Source organism: Esox lucius, chromosome 9 (assembly GCF_011004845.1).
Source record: "Esox lucius isolate fEsoLuc1 chromosome 9, fEsoLuc1.pri, whole genome shotgun sequence".
NCBI classification, from domain to species: domain Eukaryota; kingdom Metazoa; phylum Chordata; class Actinopteri; order Esociformes; family Esocidae; genus Esox; species Esox lucius.
The window spans coordinates 4,473,232-4,493,634 of record NC_047577.1 but is presented as its reverse complement, the minus strand read 5'-3'; the positions used below and the strand labels follow the sequence as shown (position 1 = coordinate 4,493,634).

The 20,403-nt window shown below is 41.5% G+C and overlaps 2 pseudogenes; both read right to left on the bottom strand.

Annotated features, from left to right (window-relative positions):
* Positions 1-4,641: 4,641 nt before the first annotated feature.
* LOC105009847 lies at positions 4,642-10,767 on the bottom strand (annotated as a pseudogene).
* A 3,416-nt stretch (positions 10,768-14,183) lies between these two features.
* LOC117592756 lies at positions 14,184-18,503 on the bottom strand (annotated as a pseudogene).
* Positions 18,504-20,403: the final 1,900 nt, after the last annotated feature.

The following is a 20,403-nucleotide window of genomic DNA, read 5'->3' as shown; positions in this document are numbered from 1 at the left end:
TGAAACATGAGTAAATCCTTTTGATTGAGTTATCACCTTTTGCAGGTGAAACAGAGTGTTGTGCTAAATGTTCACATGTGAGGATTGCCTTAACCTCTAACAAAAATTTTTTTACTGCACAAACAAAAAGTTGAGTATAGTATACCTTTTGGTGAATTTAAGTACTAAATTAAACCCATTGAATGTGTTGGCGAGGGAAAGGATAAATATCTCAATGAAATTGGTCAATTTAGGTACTATATTTTTTGATTGACAGGGGGACGAATTTTGCCGGTGCCTGGTGGAAATTGTGCCCCACTTGAATTAAATGAATGAAAATGTACTCTTAAAGACGTCATTCTATATTTATAGAAAGCACCTAATTAAATATCGTGTGTTTCTATGCTGTTATCACAGTTCTACGTCAGCTTTTGGGTGAATTTACAGCAGGATCGGCTTTACATGCGATTAGACCGCTTTTTCATTTTTCATCCCGTAAGGACAGCTAGCACCCCGGTCCGGCGTCACAACGCTATGCCAGAGAATACTTAATATGTTAACACCCACACAATATATTTGCTGTCTGTTGCGGTTTAAAGACACAAGCGTATATTGCAGAGGAAAAAAAGTTGAGGTAACCAGACGCATTGGAACCCTTTTAGAAGCGAGACAGTTGAGAGCCAGAAGCAACAATTGCGTGACAAATCACATGCTCCCGTTGATAGAATGTAATATTCAACAGTACAACAACAAGCGACTCCATGTTTACCACTTCAACTTCCTTACTCCTGCACACTCTGTCCCCCCTCGGCTTCCAGGTCACACACCTCCTCCTCTGCCTGGCAGTGGATATGGCCAGCCAACTCTCCTCCTTCCACAATCACCTACTGCTGCACAATATCGGGGAGTGTTGGGATGCAGGAAGCCCACGCTTCGAGGTTTGCTTTGAAATGTCAACCCAATCTGCACCAAGCGGTCAAGGAGTGTATCCACTTGTATCCGAGAAACATTATCACGTGATTGATGACATTTGAAGCTTCGGACGTCACACAACCGTCTGATAAGATTTTGAAAGACATGGCTCCAACCATGCTTTAAATCATATTAAATCAAATTACTCTACAACATAATTATCAAGTCTTGAACTCATAAAAATCACAAATTAACTGGTGAATTTCACTGTTTGTGCTACACCTTATTCATTATCAATAACCGGTGATTATCAAATTAGTGTAGCCTATTGTTAGAATTCTCATTCAAATTTCGATAACACATCAGCTGGCTGATAGCTCAGTGTGTATAATTGTGGCCAGATGCGTAACTATTTTGAAAGTCTGGTTCGAGTCGAGATGTTCATATATTGATTTGTTGAAACCCTGGCAACACTGCATTTATAATTTCTACTTCAGGAATATTTGCTCGTAAGTTAATACTACATCTTAAATCAAGCATCGGAGCCACTGTATTTTATGTATCATTCAGACATATACAAAATGTTTTTCAACCCAGTCTGATCCATGTGAAAGGCCCGCGGCCGGCTGAGGATAGCATCATTGTAACAATACTGAATGATGTCGTCGAAGCCTCGTTTGATCACGTGCTTTCTCCAAAGCCTATTATAAAAGGTTGGTTTCTTTGTTTGTTCGATGTGTTAAGAATTTTACGTGTATCAGAATTTCTGAAGAAGGACGAGGCTCCGGTCCAAATGGAAATTTAGTACAAAGATTTATTAATATGAATTGATAAGTCAAAATACATGAAATACACTGCAGCGGTCAAATATTTGCTCAACTCTCAAGCTTCCACAAAATATTCGCCCCGAATAAAGATCGAACATCGGTTTTGATACTCCCGCCACAGGGGCGGTTTCTTTTCACTCTCGTGAGTAAAACCCATCCTTATTGGCTCTTTGTTGGCATGGTGACATGTTGGACGAATCTCTTTGTTTTCGCTGTCCAATGAAGAAGGGCATGCTCTAAACTCTTCCCATTTGGGGGTTACTCTCGGTCATAGATCAACAGGTTCTTTGCATACAGGTGTGAAATCTTAACCAGGTTACAGTAATTTACATTCTATTGTCCTAACCTAAACTAGAACATCAGGGGGCTGGAGACAGAAGGTCTCTTTGTGCTGTATAGGGGGCAGTTTCATTTGTATGTTAATTGTGGGGTTTTAATCCTGTCTCTCTATCTGAGCCAGGTGTAAAGTCTGAGTGAGTGTGGCTGAGTGTAATGTATGGAGTTCTAAACTTTTTATGGTTATTGTATTCAATCATATTTCCCTAACCTGGCTGTAGCATACAATTTAATAAAAAAAAAACATAAGAATACATGGTTATTAAATCAGCATTATTTAAACTTCATTTATCTCAACAGATGCCCGAGACTTTCCTACATCGTCCTCGACTGGTCACCTTATTTAGTCATTTAAAGAAATTAAGCAAACGTTTTGTTTTCAAACAATCCTGTTATTGTTGTTCATATTACTCGTTACATTTAGTGCATCTTTTGACACCTTCATAATCCGATAACATTCGAGCGGATGCACAGTTTAAAATAAAAAAGTAATCTGGAAAGGCAAGATGAATGAGGGATACGAACCGCTGTTTAATTCCCCTTCCCAATGCACACGTCTAACCACTGCACCAGGAAGTCATGTAGGATACTATGGAAGAAGATATGAACATTAAACATGATATTTTCCGCTCCAGCGGGTGTCACCACTGCAGTGAGTTCAAAAGTCTTGAGAGAAGGAGCCGTTTTTCAACAATTCCTTAGATGAAAACCTTGAATGCTTCAGAAAGAGCAGAAGGGCAATGGCCCTAGGAAGAGATGTGACTGGGCTAGCCTTGTGTCAATAAAGAAAATGAACCAATGTGCCGCTGTCCCTGCTTTATGGGCCAGTTGTTGCACAATTAAAAAAAGATTACATTAATTTTGGCTCGGCCTACTGGACATTTCCCTGTATGCCAGTTTACCAGTCCAGGTATATTCCTGGGCCTACAACAATGCCTCAAAAGGCAGCTTCTCAGTCTAGTACAGAAACCAATTGTTTGTGTAACAATCCAGGACTCAGGTATATGCAAATCTGGTCATTTCTTAAGTATGTGTGTGTGTAATTACCAGTATCACAGGTTTGGGTTATTAATCCACCAGAGTGATTGGAGATCAGTGCTGCCTAACCCTGTTCCTTGTGATCTATTGTCCTGTAGGTTCTTTCCAACCCTAATTTAGCACACCTAAAAATTTGCTAGATGACAAGCTAAATCAGGGTGGAATAGAAAACCTGCAGGACAGTAGATCAGGAACAAGGTGGACAGCCCTGTTGTAGATTAATTAGGAATGATGTCATAATCTATATATCAAAGTAACACCATTTATTTGGATCAAGTAATATAGTTGCAATACATTTCATAGTTACATACCAGCAATATTCAATGTCCCCCTAAACTGCATAAACATCTAGAAAGTATAACATAAGTATCTAAAACTCATGAAAGCAATAAAACACAATGTGTCGGGAGGATTCTTTACACAGAACAGACTCAAATAACTGTTGGAGACATTACTATTCATCCTAATAGCAGTCATTTCTAAAACACACCCCAAAATATTTATTAGCATAACTTTACCTTGGCAAACACAATGAACACAAAGGACAGGATCTATCCCACTTAACCAATGTCTAATGGATTGGGTGTTGCCGCCTGTTGTTGTCAGCCTGGCAACACAAACATTCTACAACAATCTGGTGAAGTTTAATCTATAATCTGTACAGTTAAATAAAGCATATTAGAATATTCACCCTTTTATGGGGAACAAGTTAAATCACTACGGATAAATGTCCACAATATCATTGATTTCTTTACATTCCAGTTTACACAGAGTTTCACACCTCTCCAAGTGAGCTGGGGGGGGGGGGGGCTGATGGCCCACACCTGGTGTTCCAGACCTTTAGAGAAAGAATGCAATGCAGGACACCTGATAAACAAGGGTCTGTTGGAGAGTTTTTGTTTCTTGTTTGCGGCCTGAGTCCTGCCTCCTATTAGTTACGTCTCAAATTTTATACCTGTGCAGTTTATAGCCTTCATTCTCAAAGAATCTCTCTCTTATAAGCAATATTGCTATGGAAATGAACACTATATCTGAATTAAATCAACATTAAACTGAATGGAATCAGGACCTTGTGAATCAAATACAAATCAGGAGATCAGTGCCGACACCTCTTCCTAAAGGGATGTAATGTTTATTACCTTTACTGGAGGGGCTAGACTGAGATAATCAGAGAGACCGTAAAATGTTTTTTAAAAAGTGATACAAATGACATTAATAATCCAAGAAAGCATGAGTATAATATGTAATCCATACAGATTACACACCGGTCTCCCACAGAACAATGAACATCCTCCCCTCTCACACACCTGTCATTTTATACCAAACATTTATTTAGTTATATGTGTGAGAGCACTAATTGCCCCTTCCCGGGGGAGGCCCCGGACAGGGCCCAACAGGCAGGAAATCAATCCAACCACATTGCCAGGCATCAACCAAAGGGACACCCTGAATGAGGGCAGAGTATTGCCAGCAGAGTACAGCCCAATTGCACAAGTGAGCAACAGAGAGACAACAACAAGCCAGTGACTCTAGCCCCGAAAGGCATTGGAGGGAGGGCATCCCAGTGGCGACGAGAGCCCACCTGGCAAGCATCAGTCCATACTTGTTCTGAGAAATGAAGGCCATTCCTAGCAGGAAACTGGTTCTCAACTGGTAGCTTCATTAAATATGACCCCAAAAACACAAGTCTCAACATCATCAGTGAAGAGGTGACCCTGGGATGCTGCCCTTACAGGCACAGTTTCAAATATAAAGACATGTCTCAGACTGGCCAATACAAAGAAAATGTTAAGATGGGAAAAAGAACAGACACCATATGCCATTTCCTGTGGACAATGCTGGATTGGAGTTCATTTCCACCTACAAAGGGACAATGACCCAAAGAACTATTTAGGGAAGAAGCAGTCATCTGTTATACTGTCTATAATGGAGGGGCCAACACTCCCACAGGTACTCCCTGTGAGAACAGGTTTTAAGTATTTCAGTTCCTTCAGTACTCTATGACGTATGTCAGTTAAGACAAGGTATACAGTTTTGACAATATGTTAAGAGAGTCAAAAAGCACTTCCCACATTTAAAAGTAGTGTTAGCCTGTACTATGTGCCCTCTGATGCGTTTTGAGGGAAACAATATGATTGAATCTCTTCCCTTAGTCAGAACAGGAGTAAGGCTTCTACCTAGCATGCATGTGCGGGTGAGCTGTAAGGTTACATAGTTGAGAGAAACCCTTCCCAAAGTCAGAACAAGAGTATGGCTTCTCTCCTGTGCGAAATCTTTGATGACAAGTTAGTTCATATGACGAAATGAAACTCTTCCCACAGTCAGAACAAGGTTAAGCTTCCTCTCCTGTGTCTATGCCCTAGTGAGAAACTCTTCCCACAGTCAGGACTGGAGTATGGCCTCTATCCAGTGTGCCTGCGCTGGTGAATATTAGGTTGCCTAATTGAGAGGAAGACTTCTCACAGTCAGAACAGAAGTATGGCTTCTCTTAAGTGTGTATGCGCTGGTGAGTTTTAACACCACTTAAACTAGAGAAATTTTTCCCACAGTCAGAACAGGAGTATGCCTTCTTTCTAGTGTGTATGCGCTTGTGATATATAAGGGTGCCTTTATGAGAGAAACTCTTCCCACAGTCAGAACATGAGTATGGCTTCTCTCCAGTGTGTACGCGCTGATGAGTTATAACGCCGCTTAAACTAGAGAATCTTTTCCCACAGTCAGAACAGGAGTATGGCTTCTCTCCAGTGTGTATGCGCTTGTGATTTCTAAGGGTGCCTGTATGAGAGAAACTCTTCCCACAGTGAGAACAAGAGTACGGCTTCTCTCTAGTGTGTATGCGCTGGTGATCTTTAAGGCTGCCTAAACGAGAGAAACTATTTCCACAGTCAGGACAGGAGTATGGTTTCTCTCTAGTGTGTATGCGCTGGTGATCTTTAAGGCTGCCTAAACGAGAAAAACTCTTCTCACAGTCAGGACAGGAGTATGGCTTCTCTCCAGTGTGTATGCGCTGGTGAATAGTAAGGATGCTTATGTGAGAGAAACTCTTCCCACAGTCAGGACAGGAGTATAGGTTCTCTCCAGTGTGTATGCGCATGTGACCTTTAAGGCCGCCTGAACTTGAGAAACTCTTCCCACAGTCAGGACAGGAGTATGGGTTCTCTCCGGTGTGTATGCGCAGATGACCTTTAAGGCTGCGTGAACTTGAGAAACTCTTCCCACAGTCAGGACAGGAGTATGGGTTCTCTCCAGTGTGTATGCGCAGATGACCTTTAAGGCCGCCTGAACTTGAGAAACTCTTCCCACAGTCAGGACAGGAGTATGGCTTCGATCCATTGTGTATGCACAGGTGACGTTTAAGGCAGCCTGAATAAGAGAAACTCTTCCCACAGTCAGAACAGAGGTAAGGTTTCTCCCCTGTATGCATTCTCTTATGTCTAGTTAGTCCATATGATGAAATGAAGCTTTTCCCACACTCAGAACAGGAGTATGGCTTCTCTCCAGTGTGTATGCGTTTGTGACTTGTAAGGTGGCATAATTGTGAAAAACCCTTCCCACAGTCAGAACAGGAGTATGGCTTCTCTCCTGAGTTAGGGTTAATATGCCTATTAAGCAATGATATAGAAAGGAAATTTATTCCACAGTGGGGGCAGGGGTGAGACTTATCTCCGTAATCTTCCTGTTCTTGATCTCCACACGTAGGGAATGTATCAACTTCAGCAAGCTCATCTGTGTGATTAATACCAGAAAGGTTCATTAGTGCAGTCACTCGGAATAGTTACATTGATCTTCACTGTAATCGATACAAAGAGTTTTAAGAGTGATGAACATTTTCTGAAAACAGTTTCACATTTTCCCCAGGCATAACAATATATTGCCAACATTTTAATCAATTCAGTGCCCTCCAAAAACGGTGTCACCCAGAGAAAGAAAACGCTTTAGAAATGTAATTGTAGTCTATCAACTTGAACAATAAAGATAGTTACATGCTTGAAAAAACTTATTAGGGCAATAATTATATTAGGGCAATAATTACGAAAAGTAAATAAACTGAAGCTCAGAAGACTTTATATGGGAGAGGATGAATGTATTTCCCCCCACACAGTGAGGACAGTTCCAAAACTACTATCAGACCCCACCTGCCTTCAAACAAGTTATTTGGAAGGATTGTCAGAAGAAAGACTCTGCTGCCACCAAATCATAAACATAAGCGCCTGTGATACACTAATGTACAGCCACACGTTTGTGTGTATTTTGTACTTGAAGTAGGCTACTGGAGGTCATCAGGAACCCCTCGTCTCATGAAACCAGTAAGAAGACCTAACGAACAAGACCAATGTGTTTGGGGAGAAGGCCCACCACCTAAATGCTCCTAATCAATCAGGTGAACTTAAAAACATAAAATATGAATGGACATACACTGATGAGCCAAAACATTATGACCACTCACAGGTGAAGTGAATATTGTTGATCATCTCTTAACAAGAGCACATGACGAGGTCTGGGTAGATTAGATGGTAGGCAAACAAACACTTATTGTAGTCAACTTGTTGGATACAGGTAAAATGGGCAAGAGTAAAAACCTGATCAACTTTGATAAGGGCCAAATTCTGATGGCCAGACGACTAACCCTAACCCTAACCATCTCTAAAACGACAAGGCTTGAGTGGTACTCCTGGTCAGCAGTGGTGAGTACTTACCAAAAGTGGTCAGAGGAGGGACAAGAATTAACCTGTGACAGGGTGTTTGGCTATCACGTTTGGTCTGAACCGACAGAAGGTCTACTGTGGCACAAGTCACAGAACATTTTAATTATGGTTACGGGAGGAATGTGTCACAACACACAGTGCATCACACCCTGCTGTGTGTGGGGCTTGGGTGACAAAGTGGTCAGTACCCCTGTTCACCATCAAAAGTGCCTACAACAGGCACACAAGCATCAGAACTGAACCTTGGAGCAGTGGAAGAAGGCTGCCTGGTCTGAGGAGCCCCAAGGTCGTTCACATCACACAGACAGCCGTTTATGTGCACAGTTTACCTGGGGAAGTGATGGCACCAGGATGCACTGTGGGAAGACAAGCCTGTGGAGGGATTGTGATGCTCTGGGCAATGTTCTGCTGGGAAACCCTGGGTCCAGGCTTTCACGTGGATGTCAATTTGACACCTGCCCCCTCCCTAAACATGGTTACAGACCAGGTACACCTCTTTATGACAATGGTATTCCCTGATGGCAGTGGCCTCTTTCAGCAGGATAATGCACCCTGCCAGACTTCACACATTGTTTGGGTATGGTTTGAGGAACATGAAGAATTCAAGGTGTTGCCCTGGCCTCCAAATTCCTCCAAAATGTTGTGAGGAATGTGTCACAACACAGAGTGCATCACACCCTGCTGTGTGTGGGGGCTGCGTCGCCACAAACTGGTCAGTGTCCAAGATGACCCCTGTTCACTGTCAAAGGTGCATCCAATGGGCTTGCGAGGGCAATGCACACATTGTTTGGGAACGGTTTGAGGAACACGAAGAATTAACGGTGTTGCCCTGGCCTCCAAATTCCACAGATCTCACTCCCATTGAGCATCTATGGGAAGTGCTGGACCAACAAGTCCGATCCATGGCAGCTCCACGTCGCAACTTACAGGACTTGGACAATCTGCTGCTAATGTCTGGGTTCCCGACACCACAGGACACCTTCAGGGGTCTTGTAGAGTCCATGCCTCAGTGGGTCGGTGCTGTTTTGGTGGCACATGGAGGACCAACAGCATATCAGGTCAGAATGTTTTGGCTCAGCAGTGTATACTACATCAGATAGATTTTACTCATGAAATGAAAAGTATATTTTTCAATCATTTACCAAAGGATAATAAAAAATAAAAAAAGTTCACCGCCCTTTTTGCGCATTTTCCCCACGAGTCCCAAAATTTGTGGAGGGCATTGTATAGTAATGGATCTGTCATGTTGTGAGGCTGTTTTACTTCCCTGGGAACCTTGTTATACCAAATGACTATATGAACTCCAGAAGTACCAGAAGCTTTGTCTACATAGTTTCAAGTGATCAGAGATGGTGGATAGAACAGAAGACAAAACCCAACACTGCAATGGACCCTTAAACCACAGAGTCCATTTACAGACCAGGTCCAAGCAAACTAGATGCATATAGTCCAGAGGAAAAGTAGGATGTCTGTGAGAGGAGGAGGCATTTATCATCTTATTAGTTCCAAGCCTTTTATTCTGATCAATGGGATATGTAACATAGACCAGGGGGCAATATGGCCCACAAAGGCCTGGTGTGTATAATAGATTGGGGTATAATAAAGACCATGTAGTACCACATAAAGCTTCAAGATGGGGCCCATGTGGGTCTTGCATTTGTTGCCCAGGTGGGGCCCACCTAACACCCAGTGTAATCCTGAATGAAACCCATGTGGGCAATCATGGAACAAGATGGGGCCATTATGGAACCCATGGACCCATTTACTACCCATATGGGCCCCACATACAAATGTTGGCTGGGATTAAACCCTCTTCATAAATCAGTTCTTACCTTGATTAGTTAAACCCCCAATCTTCTTCTCTTCATATTTAATATCATTTGGCCCCAGTGTTTGACCGCCGTCTTTCAGCTTCTCTGATTTCATCTCTGAATCCACCAACGAACACTGAGCTCGACTGTCCAAATTAGAATCCAGTGACTCTTCTTTAGGCTCAGTGGGGAAGGAGAGCAGCAGGCTGGGTTTGTCCTCCATCTGCTACAATAAAGACCAAACCAGAGCCACATATGACTGATGAACATGTTTTATGGGAATACAATACAACACAATGCAGGAAAAACAACAATCACAACATCAGAATAACAGATCTGGGTAAAATAACTAAGGTGTACATTATTTAATAGCAGTTTATGGTATTCCATTAGTCACAGCACGATAATCAGGCTACAGTCTCCCTGTCGCAAGGTATAATGAGAAACCTGACCAATCAATGGATTTCTAATTACAGAACTAGGATTTATCTAATCAGGACAGGCTACAACACCAACAGATAGCAGACTAGGCTAACTAATTAGCAAGTAATCTGAACTGAGTTGGAGCCTACAAATCGCAGTTAAATGCTTTGTTTTTTCATTACTTTGTTTAATTAACTTATATACAGACACTGAAATTAGTAAATATAAATAATTTGTATAAATAAAAGCAATAACTTGATTTACCAACAAACGTTGAAAACGTTCCCAAGTACCGTCTCCCACTCCTCGCGTGCCTCAACGATCCGATCCGTGTACGATTCGTTCAATGGTTTAACAGGGTGACGGAGAACCAGGTCAGCGCTAGTTGTACGTTTGAAGCTAGGGGAAATGTACAGAAATATATAGAGGCCAATCGGTATTCTACCCTGAACCATAGGGATAGAAGGAATGAACACGAAATACCATTCACTTTTCCGAGCTCCACTGTTTCGACGCAGTGTACCAGAAGCACGTTGTATTGTTGGTTTTCTTTCTCTCTCTCTTTCTTTCTTTCTTTCTCGCTTTCCTTCTTCTTCTAAAATAAATGGCTGATCGCTTCCATTGAAGGTGCATATACTGCCACCTACTGTACCGGAGTGTGAGGCCGCTAACAGCCTACCTTCATCATATCCTCCCACTCAAACCTGGCGCCCTGAGAAATCGACATAAAGCCTTAGCAACCATCCCACTCCCATTCCCGCCCCCCAGCAACCCCTCTACATCCCACTTCCTCCCCTCCCCTCTAACCTTCTAATACAACCTTTCCCTCTCAACATCATACTGTTCACAATACATCAACATGTTCAATCGTTTCCTCCACTCGACACCCATCACACAGCCCTGTTTCATGCTTACCTATGACCTTCAATGATGCGTTCAGTCCTGTATGTCCTAACCATAGTCGACACCACATCACCTCTTCTCTCCTACACCCCATATTCCTCACCTCCTACCCTCACTGTCCACTGGACCCCATAATACCCTCTCCCCTTCCTGCTACCATCCCACTTCCTCTGCCAACATTCATAACCCACCCCCTTTATCAACATTTTAATTTACCACATCCTAACGGTACCTGAACACCCACCCCCTCCTTCCTTCTCCCACTCAAAGTCAACCTATCAGCCACTTCATTACCCTCCACACCAACATTAACCCAGCAGAACAGACGGAACCCAGCAGAACAGAACCACCATCCCCATCCTCTATAACCCCATCAACACGATCCTCACCAACAACCCCAAAAACAACACCATCACCTCCACCAACAACCCTAACAAAAACAGTCTCCTCCACCAACAACCCCAACAACAACACCACCATCTCCACCAACAACCCCAACAACAACACCATCACCTCCACCAACAACCCCAACAAAAACACCATCACCTCCACCAACAACCCCAACAAAAACACCATCACCTCCACCAACAACCCCAACAAAAACACCATCACCTCCACCAACAACCCCAAAAACAACACCATCACCTCCACCACTTAATGTCCTGTCATAATGTTTAGGATTTCTTTTGTTATAGTTGTAGTTCTTTTATTAAATAAGCATGTGTCCTGCCTCCTATTAGTTACATCTTTACCATGTTATACAAGCTAGAGGTTACCTGTGCAGTTTGTAGCCTTCATTCTCAGAGAATCTGTATCTTATTAGCAATATTGGTATGGAAATTATCACTATATCCAAATAAAATCTCTATCAAATTGAATGGAATCAGGACCTTGTGAATTGAATACAGATCAGGAGATCAGTGTTGACACCACTTTCTAAAGGGATGTAATGTTTATTACCTTTACTGGAGGGGCTAGACTGAAATAATCTGAGTGGTTGGCCACTAAGTGAATTGGGTATTATATGCAAATGGAAAACAAATAAAAAAATAGATAATGAAACTATAATTAAAAGCATTTATTCATTCCTAACACAGATTTATTTAATAAGACTGTAATTGTATTTTTTTTAAGTTATACAAGTGACAATAGTAATCTAAGAAAGCATGAGTATAATACGAAATCCATACAGATCAATCAGCACTGTCTCCCACAGAACAATGAACATCCTCCCCTCTCACACATTCCTGTCATTTTATACCAAACATTTATTTAGTTACATTTGTGTGAGCACTTATTCCCCAAAATGTCACTTAAACCACAATCCCCATCTCTGTGAAGGATGTTTCATTACTATCGTTCATCCCAGATTACACATTTCCTTCAATGTTTCAGCCTTGTAAGACTCTAGTGGACCCAGAGTATTCATCTTCACTTCACCCCTTGTTTTGTTAGTACTGAACTAAAATGTCCCTCACGAGCCACTCTATCCATTCAAGTTACTACCATCTGATAGTAGCCCAAATAGTCTCAAAAGACCCTCTTTGATTCCCCACTGATGAAGGATGTGTGCATCTGTGTAAATGTGAACTTGTGATTCAGTGTGTCTGTGTGATGTTCTCCAACTGCAAAGAGCTTGTTAGTGAGTGGGATTTATAGTTCATAGTCTCCTCCTGTACAGTAACTGACTGTCTCCAAAGAATGTAATCTCTTTCCAACACATTTTACGTTATTTAAGAGAAACTCTTTCCAAAGGCAAAACATGAGAGTACTCTCTTCTGTAAGTACTGATGGAACTGTATTTTGACCCGTTTCATATATTTCCAAAGAGTCAATAGATGAATGTGACATGTTAATGTAATAGTTAAAAGGAGTACCCAATATCAATACAAGTGTCAAAGACAGAAAATCTCCAGAGATTTAAGTTTGTGAGAGCTAAGATGCATGCATAGAGGCAGGAAAGAACAGCAGAAGACAGCGTTTCTAAAACAATCTGTTATAATCCATCATGAGGGTTTGGGGGATGTGTTATGAACACTTAGCCCACTATGTCATCAGTGGACACATTCCAGTCTATAGGTAGTGTCGTCAATACAGTTTGTCACTGCATTCACAAATACAAGTTAAACTGTACATTCAAAACTACAGCAATTGGGCTCCTCAGATCCCAAACGCTTATAGAGTGTTGTAAAAAGAAGAGGTGATAGTGATGGCAATTTCTAAAGGTAAGACAGAGGAAAACTCAATTGCACAATAAACAGTTTTATTCTTGCAAGGAGAGAGTACACAGGTTACAGAGTAACAGTGAATAATCTCTAAATTAATACAGGACAATTGTCAGTAGTTAAAGGGGAAAAAGGGGTGTGGTAAGATGCAAGTCAATAAAAAACATTCCCCTTATTCCATCACATATCCTGGGCTTCACACAAGGGACAGGCTGTCCTCCCCCACATGGGTAACCTTCTCAACTCCTGAGGAGTCACAATGTCTGGACAAACAGCAGATAGACACTAAAGGGTTATAGAGATTTACGAGTAACCCTCTAATCTGCTGGTGCCGGTCAAGGATGCCCCCTAGGCAAACACAAGATCACTCTCTACCACGTTCCTTTTCTCATCCAAACATGGGAACTCAGTCCTTTAATCAGTAGGAATACATCAATTCAAGAAATGTCCCTGACATGATGCAACACAGTGGTAAACATGAACCTGTTCCAACTTTTTTACAAAGCCATGTATTATCACATAGCTGTTTGGGGCTCCTTTAAAAATCATAGTGATAACAGAAATCACTCAAATGGCCCTTATCAAAAGTTTACATACCATTGAATGTTTGGCCTTATTACAGACACACAAGGTGACACACAGGTTAAAATGGCAATTACATGTTAATTTTAATCAGTCAATGAGCAATAGTTTCAGTCAATTAGTTAGTTAGCTCTCACGTGGATGCACGGAGCAGGCTAGATACTGAGCCATGGGGAGCAGAAAAGAACTGTCAAAAGACCTGTTTAACAAGGTAATGGAACTTTATAAAGATGGAAAAGGATATAAAAATATATCCAAAGCCTTGCAAATACCAGTCAGTACCGTTCAATCACTCTTCCAGAAGTGGAAAATTCGGGGATCTCTTGATACAAAGCCATGGTCAGGTATACCAAGAAAGATTTCAGCCAAAACTGCCAGGAAAATTGCTTGGGAAACAAAGAAAAACCACAGGAGAAATACAGCTCTGGAAAAAGACGGTGTGGTAATTTCAAGTAGCACAATACAACGATTCTTGAACAGAAATGAGCTGCATGGTCGAGTTGCCAGAAAGAAGATTGTTGCGCCCCCACTTTGGACTAAGACAACTTCTGGAAGCATTAGGTGATTTTAGTCAGAGGGTCAGGAGAGGGGGGGTGGATACTCTTCCTATGAGTATTGCCCCACATGCTTATCTCGTTTGGAAATGTCATTCCAAGAGCTTGACGTATGTTGGCACCAAGCAGCCGGCATCCCATGATGTTTGGATGAACCCCATCAGGTCTAAAGTGTTCTTTACAGTTCCAAAAAATATTGAAATGATCAATAAACTTAATCCCGAGGCTGAGGCACGCCAATTACAGCCACGTATTCAGCCCAAAGAGTCTGCTAAAAGATTCAATTAATTTCCCCAAGGTTGGAATATGGCCTGAGAAGAAAACATGATGAAATTGAAAGCTGCTTATTTTCTCCAGCAGCATAGCAAAATCTCTTTCAGGATCTCAGCTATATTTCCTTTGTAAAATGTCAAAAGACCCAGCGTAGATAATAATCTGCATGTTGCTTGGATGTGTAGAGAGAATAACTGGAAACATTTCCAAGCGGTTGATCCATTCCTCAAACAGCTGTCTTAGCTACTTTTTAGATGAAAATAAATTAAAAAAGTTAGTTGAGGGGAAAATGGCTGGCAAAAGGGAGGAAGCAGGAGAGTTGTATGGTGCGATTAACAGGCATGAAAGCATGATGAATAGAATCGGAGGACTTGTTAGTTTAAAGGACCAAATGAAACTCTTCCCACAGTCAGAACAGGGTTAAGCTTTCTCTCCAGTGTGTATGTGCTGGTGAATACTAAGGCTGCGTAAATTAGAGAAACTCTTCCCACAGTCAGGACAGGAGTATGGCTTCCCTCCTGTGTGTATGCGCTTGTGAATATTAAGGTTAGCTAATTGAGAGAAACTCTTCCCACAGTCAGGACAGAAGTATGGCTTCTCTCCAGAGTGCATTCTCTGATGTCTAGTTAGCCTAAATGATGAAATGAAACTCTTCCCACAGTCAGAACAGGAGTATGGCTTCTCTCCAGTGTGTATGCGCTTGTGATTATTAAAGGCGCCTATATGAGAGAAACTCTTCCCACAGTCAGAACATGAGTATGGCTTCTCTCCTGTGTGTAATCTTTGATGACAAGTAAGGTGAGATGCTGAAATGAAACAATTCCCACAATCAGAACAGGAGTATGGCTTCTCTCCAATGTGTATGCGTTTGTGAACATTAAGGGTGTCTAAACGAGAGAAACTCTTCCCACAGTCAGAACATGAGTATGGCTTCTCTCCAGTGTGTATGCGCTTGTGATTATTAAGGGTGCCTGTATGAGAGAAACTCTTCCCACAGTCAGAACAGGAGTATGGCTTCTCCCCAGTATGTATTCGCTGGTGAGCTTTAAGACTACCTAGATTAGTGAAGCCTTTTCCACAGTCAGAACAGGAGTATGGCTTCTCTCCTGAATGTATGATAATATGTCTTTTTAGCAGTGATATAAATTGGCATTTTTTTCCACAATGGGGGCAAGGGTGAGACTTCTCATCTTTGTAATCTTCCTGTTGTTGCTCTCCAGGTGTAGGAAATGTATCTACTTCAGCCATCTCATCTGTGTGATTAATATCAGAAAAGTTCATTAGCGCAGTGACAATATTCCAAAAGTTTAAAGGGTGATAAACATGAACAATTTGAACAGAAAACAGTTTCACATTTTCCCCAGGCATAATAATATAAGTGCAAACTTTAAATACCTTCAATGCCCTCCAAAAATCATGCCACCCAGGTTAACAAAACATTTAAAAGTGTTGTTTATCAACTGGATCAAAAAAACTAACATTCAGGATAGGGCTATAAAGATAGTTTGATGCCTAAAAAATATTATACACTAGGGCAATAATTAAGAAATGTAAATCAACTGAAGCTCAGATCATTTTGTCAGGAAGAGGACGAATGTGAATTGTCCCCCACACACAGTGAGAAGGACAGTTCAAAAACAAAAAAAACAGTCTCCAAAACTACTATAATATGCTACCTGCCTTCCAGAAGACCCTGCTGCCACCAATTCACAAACATACACGCTTGTTGGACACAAATGTACAGCCACAAGTGTTTATTTTGTACATAAAGTATGCTAAATAATTCCAAGTCCCAAACTCTACTGGAGGTCAACAGGAACCAGTAACCTCATCCAACCAGTTAGGGGACCTAACGAACACAAGACCAATGTGTTTGGAGAGTAGACTTATGTTATGGAAATACCAGCAATAATTTACATGCAAGAAGAGAAGAGTCAAAAGCCTACTAAATAAACCTGCGAGGAACCTCTGAAGAAAACAAAGAACAGTCACCAGTATTTATACAATGAAGAGCCAAAAACTCTCCTGGAGGTCATCAGGGACCAGTAACCTCAAGATGTGTTTGGGGAGTAGACTTACCACCTAAATGTTCCTAATCAATCAGGTGAACTTAAAAACATGGCCAAATGACTGGGTCAGAGAATCTCTGAAATGACAAGGCTTGTGGGGTAATCCCGGTCAGCAGTGGTGAGTTCCTACCAAAAGGTGGTCAGAGGGATAAACCACAAACTGGTGACATGGTTTTGGGCACCCACGGCCAATCAACATGAGAGGGCAAAAAAAAGGCTATCCTGTCTTGTCCAACTGACAGAAGGTCTACTGTGGCACAATTCACAGAATATTTAAATTATGGTTAAGGGAGGGATGTGTCACAACACACAGTGCATCACACCCCACTGTGTATGGGGCTGCTTTGCCGCTAACTGGTCAGAGTGCCCATGATGACCCGGTCCACCGTCAAAAGTGCTTCCAATGGGCACGTGGGCATCAGAACTGAACTTTGGAGGAGTGGAAGAAGGCTGCCTTGTCTGAGGAGTCCCACAGTCTTTTTCCATGGATTCTATTTTGCCTTAGCCATATAGGCCCCACATGCAAATGTTGGCTGGGATTAAACACTTAATTAACCAGTTAATTAACCGTGGGACCCAGGTGAGTCTTGCATATGTTGCCCAGTTGGGACCCACCTAACACCCAGTGTAATCCTGAATGAAACATGTGGGCCATTATGGAACCCATGGACCCATTTACTACACATATGGGCCCCACATACAAATGTTGGCTGGGACAAAACCCTCTTCATAAACCAGTTCTTACCTTGATTAGTTAAACCCCCAATCTTCTCCTCTTCATATTTAATATCATTTGGTCCCAGTGATTGACTACAGTTTTCTAGCTTCTCTATTTTCATCTCTGAATACACCAATGAAGTCTGAGCTCCACTGTCCCAATAAGAATCCAGTGACTCTTCTTTAGGTTCAGTGTGGAAGGAGAGCAGCAGGCTGGGTTTGTCCTCCATCTGCTAAAATAAAGACCAAACCAGACCCCCATATGACTGATGAACATGTTTGATGGGAATACAATACAACACAATGGAGGAAAAACGACAAACAATCACAATATCAAAACAATAGAACTGGGTAAAATACTTAAGGTGAATGTTATTTAACTTGACCTCTGTACTGTACAAAGATAACAACAAACAAAACAAGTATTTAATTTTAGGGATGTGACACAAATTGAACATTTTCTTAGTTGTTTAAACCACATTTTATGGTTTTCTGTTATTGACTCCACTAAACAGGCAAACAAAGTCATAATATTCTTACCTTTTCTGCTCCTTACCCGTTTTCGGTTTGGGAGCCTCTTAAAAATGGCCTGATTGACGAGATTAGAGGTTTAGCCTCACGTTAAAGCTGAGGTTTGTACGTTTTTGTATTAAAACATCCCTGTTCTATTCATCTGGATCGAGGATGATTTCCTACTATATCTGATGGTCCCAGGAACGCATGTGAAAAACATTCGTGTTCCTCCGCTACGAAACAAATTTTAGACCCTTCTCTGCCACTGCGCGAACCTATCTGCCGCCCGGGAAGCTGCGCCCATTATGGAACAAACTCCCCTTCTTCCAATTGGCTCCTCAAAGCTGGCGGCACCTGGTTTCAAGTACCCGGAAGTGCAGTGTGCAGTGATACCTCCCGGAGTATGTAACCTTTTGAGCGAAGGTTACGCTCTGCTGCACCGTTCCATGTCTTTCCCATCGCTCTGCTCAAAACAGCTATTCGTTATCAGGAAAAATAACTGCCACTCCAAATTCGCTCCATTCATTTTTTAAATGCTGTTTTCATTTTTTCCATTACTTAGCTTAATTAACTTCTATTGGTTTACATATATATACTTTGTATTAATAAAAGCAATAACTTAATTTGCTGACAAAAGTTAGTAAGTACCGTCTCCCACACCTGGCGTGCCTAAACGATCCGATTGGTGTACGGTTCGCTCAATGGTTATGGAGAACCAGTTCAGCGCACAAAGCACCGTTCGGTTATCCGAGGCTCCACTGTTTCGATGCAGTGAACCAGAAGCACGTTTCAAACTGCAACACCACGTGACCAATGATTGTACGACGCCTGATCTATGTGAAAGGCCGGTGGTTGCCTAAGTCCTGCATCCGTGTAACAATACTGATTGATGTCGTCAAAGCCTCGTTGGATCACGTGCTTTCTCCAAAGCCTCTTATAATACAGGCTTCTTTGGTTGTTCAATTCCTGAGACTTTCCTACACCGTCCTCTAATGGTCACCTTATTTAGCAATTTAAAGAAATACAGTAGGCAGCATTTTAATTCCAGCGATGGCGTAACCGGTAGCGTTGTGGACTCATAATCACTAATGTAACGTTTTTTTTTTTTACTTTCTTCGCGGCCATGTGCCATCTCAAATCCTTGTTAATGTAGGCCTAGTGTAGTTGTGTACTTGAACGTTCTTTTTTCTTCTCTTTTAAAGCGGGTTTTCCGGCATTCTTTCCTTCCCCTGCCCTCGCGAACATTTGACAGTGGGACAGCCCTAAGCACTCAAAGACTTAGCGGAACACGCTTTAAAGTCTGTGAGTGTGGACATTGGGATTGGGCTGTAGATATGAACATTAAACGTGATATGTTCCATACCCAAGCCTGATCATTTCTTAAGTATGTGTGTGTAATTACCAGTATCTCTATGAACACAAGTTTGGGTTATTAATCCACCAGAGTGATTGGAGATCAGTGCTGCCCAACCCTGTTCCGTGAGATCTACTGTCCTGTATGTTTTCATTCCTACCCTAATTTAGCACACCTAAAAATTTGCTGGATGACAAGCTAAATCAGGTTGATCACAAATGGGGTTGAAAAGAAAACCTGCAGGACAGTTGAGGTCCATGAACAGGATTGGCCAGCCCTGGTGTAGATTAATTAAGAATGACTATGTAATCAATCTTTCAAAGTAACAATTTATTCAGATCAAGTAATAAAGTTACAATACATTTCAGTTACATACCAGCAATATTCAATGTCCTCCTAAATTGCACAAACATCCACAGAGTATACCATACTTGTCAAAAACACTATAGCAAAAACGTGTTATGAGTATCTGTACAGTCAATATATATTTCTAAATTCTAATAAAACACAATGTGTCGGGAGGATTCAGTACACAGAAGGGACTCAAAGAACTGTTTGAGACATTACTATTAGCATCCAAATAGCAGACATTTGTAAAACACATCCCAAAATATTAATTAGCATAACTTTACCTTGGCAAACACAATGAACACAAAGGACAGGATCTATCCCACTTAACCAATGTCTAATGGATTGGGTGTTGCTGCCTGTTGTCAGCCTGGCAACACAAATATTCTACAACGTCCTGGTGAAGTTTAATCTATAGTTCGTACAGTAAAATAAAACATTAGAATATTCACCCTTCTATGGGGAACAAGGGAAATCCAAACACTACAGATAAATGTCCACAATCTCATTGATTTCTATACATTCCAGTTATTTTATTTTATTAAATGTGTTTGTGTCCTGCCTCCTAATCGTTACATCTTTAATTAATCCACAGTGTTATAGCAGCTAGAGGTTCCTTGGGCAGTTTATAGCCTTCATTCACAAATAATCTGTAATTTAAGCAGAAATTCACTATATCCAAATTAAATCAACATCAAACTGAATGGAATCAGGAACTTGTGAATCCAACACAAATCATGAGATCAGTGCCAACACCTCTTCCTAAAGGGATGTAATGTTTATCACCTTTACTAGAGGGGTTAGACTGAGCTAACAATCCGAGTGATTGGCTA